Source organism: Acipenser ruthenus, chromosome 3 (genome assembly GCF_902713425.1).
Source record: "Acipenser ruthenus chromosome 3, fAciRut3.2 maternal haplotype, whole genome shotgun sequence".
NCBI classification, from domain to species: Eukaryota; Metazoa; Chordata; class Actinopteri; order Acipenseriformes; family Acipenseridae; genus Acipenser; species Acipenser ruthenus.
The window spans coordinates 9,397,407-9,404,681 of NC_081191.1; positions in this window are offsets into that span (position 1 = coordinate 9,397,407).

The window sequence follows — 7,275 nt, forward strand, 5'->3', positions numbered from 1 at the left end:
TTACTGTATATCTTTTCTTGTCACTTGTTTACTCTTCTGTGACTACATCCTTAACTCCACCAAAACTCTACAGAACTGGACACCTGGGGTTTGATTGGACCCCAATTTACAGTATATTTTATATGTAAGTTACTTTTTGAAGTGGGAAATAGATTTTTGTGTGTGTGTTTGTATTTATTTTTTGGTTTCAAAACAATAATTTCACACGTGAAATATATTTTTTCTTTTTAATCATATATTTTCATCACATGAATAATACTACAAATAGTGATATTATTGAGAAATGAAGTGGCAGTCTATACACTGTTACACACAGTCATTACAAAGAAGTGTTGTTTGTCCATGGTGCTCTTTTCTTCTCTTGTGTTACTAGGTTTCATTTCGTTTGTTATTTATAGCTTGTTCTGTCTAAGTGTTTACTGGTAAAGAAGTTGTCACATACTTCATTTCGTTTAGCCATGGCCGAACAGTGTTTGTGACCACTGTTTTTCCAACTGCTATCTGTCTCTCTTCTCCTGGTTGTCTGCCTAGATACACTTCACCTTTGAAAGTATAGGATGTAGCTGCATCACAGTTCCGCCATATTTTTATTGCCATACTTTGCAGGCTTACTGGGCATGTACTGCCTGAAAGGACACCTTCCTCGGAAAGGGACAAGCTGCTCATCAACTGTCATGTTGAAGGATAAGTCTGGCTTTCTTGTCTGAAATAAGACCTTTCGTGCTTCGGTAGTGAAAAAGTGAAACCGATCTCTGACTATTGTTCCAAGACTTTCTTTTTCCTTCTGTACTCCTGCCGGGATGGGAACTCTGCCTGCATCTTTGCTACAATCACCCTTACTTAAGGTTGCTTTATTTAACACACATTCTCTTGCTTCTAAGGCCCCTCTTATTGCAGACTTAATCACTGATAACTCACTTGATTTGTTATGTCTTACAGAAACCTGGCACTCTCCCCACGATCTCCACCCCATTCAATTGGCTACTCCTGAGGGTTACTCTTTTTTAGAGAAACCATATACAAGTGGTCAGGGCAGGGGGTCTGGCACTTATTTACAAATCACATTTGACTCCCTTAGTGATTTTCTTCATTTGAGCACCTTACTCTTTCCCCCAACCTTAAATTTCCCTCACTTTTGTGTTTGACTCTCTATTATTGATCATCCACCGAAGCACAACCTATCTTTTATTTGTGATTTCTCCTCTCTATAAAGTTCTCATTATGGGGGATTTCAATATTCATGTTGATTCTCCCTCTTCCCTTATGGCTCCAGATTTACTCTTTCTTCTGGAGTGTATGGGACTCTCCCAGTCTGTTTCTTCTGTGGTGTATGGGACTCTCCCAGTCTGTTTCTACTGTGGTGTAAGGGACTCTCCCAGTCTGTTTCTTCTGGAGTGTATGGGACTCTCCCAGTCTGTTTCTTCTGGAGTGTATGGGACTCTCCCAGTCTGTTTCTTCTGGAGTGTATGGGACTCTCCCAGTCTGTTTCTTCTGGAGTGTATGGGACTCTCCCAGTCTGTTTCTTCTGGAGTGTATGGGACTCTCCCAGTCTGTTTCTTCCCCCACCCATACTCATGGGCACACCTTAGACCTTTTGATTTCTTAGGACTTGGAATTATTCAGTCTCTGTATTACAGATACTACAATCTCTGATCACTTTTGCGTACTGTTGATCTGAATCTGACCTCTCCTTCTCCACCCACAGATAAAAAGCATATTTCCTATTGCCCTAAAAACAAGCTTATTCCATCTGTCTTAGCTCAGACTGTTTCTGACCTTTCTAGTGATCAGACGGATCCCACCAATATCAATGGTGCAGTTGCTCTTTATAATTCTAACTTGATCAATATTATTAATACAGTTGCTTCAGGGTAAACGTGTCCTCCTCAGTACTTTTGATAAGATTACATGCCTCCAACGCCTTTGAACCCAACCCCGATTGCTGTGAGGAGTTTGCTTCATATTTTAGTCACAAGATAGAAACTATAAGAGGCTCCTATACACCGACAGCTACTACCCTTGCTACTTATGCATTGTCCTACTCTCCTGTCTCTGTTAATCTTTCTGATTTCTCGCCTGTCCCTTTCTTAGATGCATGCCGGTTGATCAGTAATGCTCAAGACTCTATCTGTGCTATTGACCCTTGGCCCTCCAGTGTTGTTAAACATTGTGCTGGAATTCTGTCTCCTGCTATCACTAATATAAAAAATGTATCACTTCTCACGGGCTCTGTTCCTATTTCACTTAAACAAGTCATTACACGGGCGGCACGGTGGCGTAGTGGTTAGCGCTGCTGCCTCACAGCGCCAGGGTCCTAGGTTCGAATCCGGCCTAGGGTACTGTCTGTGTGGAGTTTGCATGTTCTCCCCGTGTTCGGACCAAAGACATGCTGTCCAGGTTGATTGGTCACTCTAAATTGCCCTCTGTGAGTGAGTGAGGGTGTGTGTGGTGCCCTGCAATGGACTGGCGTCCCGTCCAGGGTGTAGTCTCGTCTTGCACCCTGTGTATGCTGGGTTAGGCTCCGGCTCACCGCGACCCTGTAAAGGAGTAATTGGTTAATGATAATGGATGGATGGAAGTCGTTACACCCATTCTTAAAAAAGCGTCACTTGATCCTATAATACGCCGTAATTTTATTCGCATTTCCAATCTCCCTCCCAGTCAACTACTCGTACATAACTCACAAAGCAATATCATGAAAAAATTCCAGTCTAGCTTTAGAACCTTTCATAGTACTGAAACTGCACTGGTTAGGGTTGTCAGCGATCTTCTTCTCTATGCTGATGATGGTGCTCTATTAGTCCTAGTTCTTCTAGACATTACGGCTGCATTTGACACTATTGACCATTAGATTCTTTTGGAACTCCTGGAGTATCAGGTGAGTGTGAGGGGGACTGCTCTTGAGTGGTTTCGCTTATACCTGTCAGATCCACATCAGTACATGTCCTATGCTGGTTTTAATTCTTCTACCACTCAAGTAGCTCATGGAGTCCTGGAGGGTTCTGCTCTCCTTTTTAATATCACTGTGTAACAATTTTTTTTTTTTTTTTTTGGTTCCTGGGTAGTAAGTGTTATTTCCTAATTGCTTATGCCTCAAAAGTATAGAAAATGGCTATTATTCCCCACAAACTTTGCTTTTGTGACCAGGACAGTGATATTTTGAAATTTACCTAATTTCCAGAACATTCCAGATAGATTCAGTGCTGAGTAAACTTGGAGTAACTTCTAGAACTTTTTAGAACTTTCCAGTAATATAAATAGTAGTATAAATACAGGGGGCTTAAGCCCACCAGTTCAGTTTAGTTCCAGCTGCCTAAGTGGATACATATCTGCATTTTTCTGAGATGGCATCAAGAGGCTGCAAGCATCCGAAAGACGCATTTTGCTATGTCTGCGGCCAATTTATCAAGACAAGAGCGAAAAAGTACTCAGTGGAAGCATCTGCTAAGATGTGTGAGGCCTACAAGGCATATTTCGGCATGCCTGTCGGGGATCAAGACAAACCCTGGGCACCTCATTTCACCTGCGAGCACTGCAAAAAAACTCTGGAAAGTAAGATGGACAATTGTTGCTTGGAATTTTATGTTATAAAATTTGTTAAAATTTTTTAAATTGTAAAAGTTTTTAATTTTAAAATGTTTTACAATTTTCAATGTTATTGAAAAAATATATCATATATGTGGGTGAAATAAATGTATTTTTGTATGATGGTACAGAGGGGAAAAGTGAGCCATGAAGTTCGCTATCCCAAGAATTTGGCGGGAACCCACTGACCACTCAAGCAACTGCTACTTCTGCATGGTGGACCCTTCCAAGCGGACCGAGTTCTCTGTGGGGAGGAACAACGTCAAGTGGGAGCCACTGGTGGACCCCCGGAAGGTGCTGATGCCACCACTGCACATCAAATTGGGCCTTATGAAACAATTTGTCAGAGCTCTAGATAAGGAGTCGGCAGCCTTCAAGTATCTTCAAGACTTCTTCCCTAAGCTGTCTGAGGCAAAGGTCAAAGCCGGTGTCTTCGTCGGACCACAGATAAAGAAGATCCTGGAGTGCAATGAATTCCCCAAGAAGCTCACTAGTAAGGAGAAAGCGGCTTGGAACAGCTTTGTCGCAGCGGTTTGGGGCTTCCTGGGCAATCACAAGGCTGAAAACTATGTGGAGCTGGTTGAGACTCTGGTGAAGAACTACGGCACAATGGGCTGTAGGATGTCCCTCAAAGTCCATATCCTTGATGCTCATCTTGATAAATTCAAGGAGAACATGGGAGCGTACTCGGAGGAGCAAGGCGAGCGCTTCCACCAGGATATACTGGACTTTGAACGCCGCTACCAAGGACAGTATAACGAGAACATGATGGGAGACTACATTTGGGGGCTGATTCGTGAAAGTGATTTACAGTATAATCGTAAATCTCGAAAAACTACTCACTTCTAAATCTTTTGTTGTCATTTTTGTATTACTTTAGTATAAATACATGTTAATTTTGATTCATATGTTGTTTTTTTCTGACTTTATGTGAACGAAAAGACACAAATTCGCCCGTTTTCTCATTGGAAATAGGTAAATTTCAAAATATCACTGTCCTGGTCACAAAAGCAAAGTTTGTGGGGAATAATAGCCATTTTCTATACTTTTGAGGCATAAGCAATTAGGAAATAACACTTACTACCCAGGAACAAAAATTGTGTTACATAGTGTATTTATATGCTGCCATTGGGAGATGTTATACAGCAGCATGGGTTACATTTTCACCCCTACACTGATAACACCCACATTTATTTTAACATTAATTCTAGTACTGGAGCAGTTCTATCTGCATGTTTGGCTGATGTAGAAGCATGGATGTCAAGTAATTTCTTGCTAAGAAAACTGAGTTACTGGTGGTAGGGTTTAAACTACAACTTTACTCTCTCCCTGGGTTTTCTTGTTCTTTTAGCAATTGTTCCCTCAATGCTTCCTCAGTGGTCCAAAGTTTAGGTGCTCACTTAGTTGCTAGGTTAACATGTGACACACACATCTCTACAGTGGTAAAGCCAGGGTTCTTTCACCTAAAGAAAATCTCTAGAATTTGTCCTTTCCTGTCTCCCAAGGATGCTGACATGCTCACTGTAGTGGATATTTACTTAATTTAGTTAGGGAATTAATCCCAACTACTAATTTTGTTTTAACTTGTATTCCAATTATTGTCCCCAAAAGAAAATAATCACAATAGGAATACACACAATGGACTCTATAGATTATTATTATTATTATTTATTTCTTAGCAGACGCCCTTATCCAGGGCGACTTACAATTGTTACAAGATATTACATTATTTGTACATAGAATTACCCATTTATACAGCTGGGGTTTTTACTGGAGCAATCTAGGTAAAGTACCTTGCTCAAGGGTACAGCAGCAGTGTCCACTACCGGGGATTGAACCCACAACCCTCCGGTCAAGAGTCCAGAGCCCTAACCACTACTCCACACTGCTGCCCTATAGAGTAATATCCATTGAGTTCAGATCCATCAATCCTGGATTATTAATTAGACTGGATGATTAATTAGTTCAGTGCGTAGTAACAGATCAAAAACTTACTCAGACACTGGTTTAAAAGTATAACTACATCAATTTATTTATGCACAGACAAACAACACCAAATGAAAAATTCCTAAATACTAGTGGACAAACTAGCTTAATGTGAGTATTGCATATCACACCTGAATTCGTACCATACGTTTACATAACAGTCAGAAATGCTTGCACATAACCTTTGAATTCAGAATATATAATAACTTGGATTAATATACATTTCAACAAACATTATTTAGATAAGGAATCATATGCTTAATCTATGCACCAACTGAAGTAATATGAAAAGTAGAGTTTATATTTAATAGTTATGCAACAAGGTTCCCAGTGTTGCAGGCAGCAGGAATCAGGTCTCAGTAGTTAGCTGCAGCTGGATGTCTTGTGGTGACATCAACAGCGGGAAGTTCAAACAGAACCGCAATCTTGCAAGCAGGAACACTTTCGTTGATGCACAGTCATTTGGAGATACAAGACCACGAGTACCCAATTCTTATGGATCCCGGAAGGTGCACTCAATTACTTGAGTGGAGAAACAGCAGTTTCTAGAACAAAGTACTTGATCTCGCTCACATTTCTTTTGGAGATGCAAAGCTTTAATGGTGTTGACCAGCAGGCAGTTAGTCTTTCAGGTAGGCAGGCAGGCAGGCATGTTGCTTGGAACATCGTATCAGATGGTTTCCATAGCAACGGGTACTTCACTCAGGCTGTGATGTAGACTTCTTCTTCGTAGGATGTTGGCAGTGAGTACCTTCGATGAAAGGAGAGCACGTTCCTTGAAGTGATCACGTCTTGGATGGATGAGAGAAAACATCCTGGATTAGTGAGAGAGCATCTCTTGGATGGGAGAGAGCACCCAGAAAATAGGACAAACACAAGCTTAGCACATGCATTTAGGATAACCAATCAGAGAAGCTCTTGACAACCTCTTAGGATTGGTTAATTCGATAAAGAGGGAGAATGTACCTCCATCGGACTCTGTGTTAGGCGGATTTCAAATAAGATGGTATTTATGACATACCATAAAACCACACCTTAATTAGCATTCTTACAAGCATTGAAAAGCATGTTTAAAACCAAAACTCTCATAGTAAGATAACTTAAGGTATCTTGGAATTAACTACAGATTTTACTTTTATCTTCACCACGAAATACATGTTTGGTACATATTAAACATTTGAGTGTTTGTAGTAAAATAACTGTATAAAACACTTATATGACTGTTGTCCAATATCTATAATACTCCCAGTGTTGTGGTTTTACATACAAGAACATTTCATGCCTATGTACATTGTGTCAGATTTAATACAAAATAACAACAAATATATTTTTTAGACATACAAGTTTCTTTTATCTCTGTCCATTGTTACTATTACCAAAGTGTACTGTCCGTTTTATCCACTAGATGTCGCTGTTGCCCATTAACCCTTAAAATACCAGTCCTTTCAAATTCCTGGTTCCAGGAAGTCTCTTTCCAGTATAATAAATTAATCAAGTCCCTGTGAAGCTTGGAGAGGGTGACCTTTTCTTGTGGTCTGGCAGATAAGAGTTTAGATCTGTTTCTTTATTTACATAAACAAATGCAAGTTAAGTGTTTTAAGGGGGCGGGAACATTTTGGACTGTAAAACACAGAATGGCTTTCCAGTATTAGGTTTCATTAAGCTCAATTCCCAATTAAATACACAGCTCCAAAATATCATTGC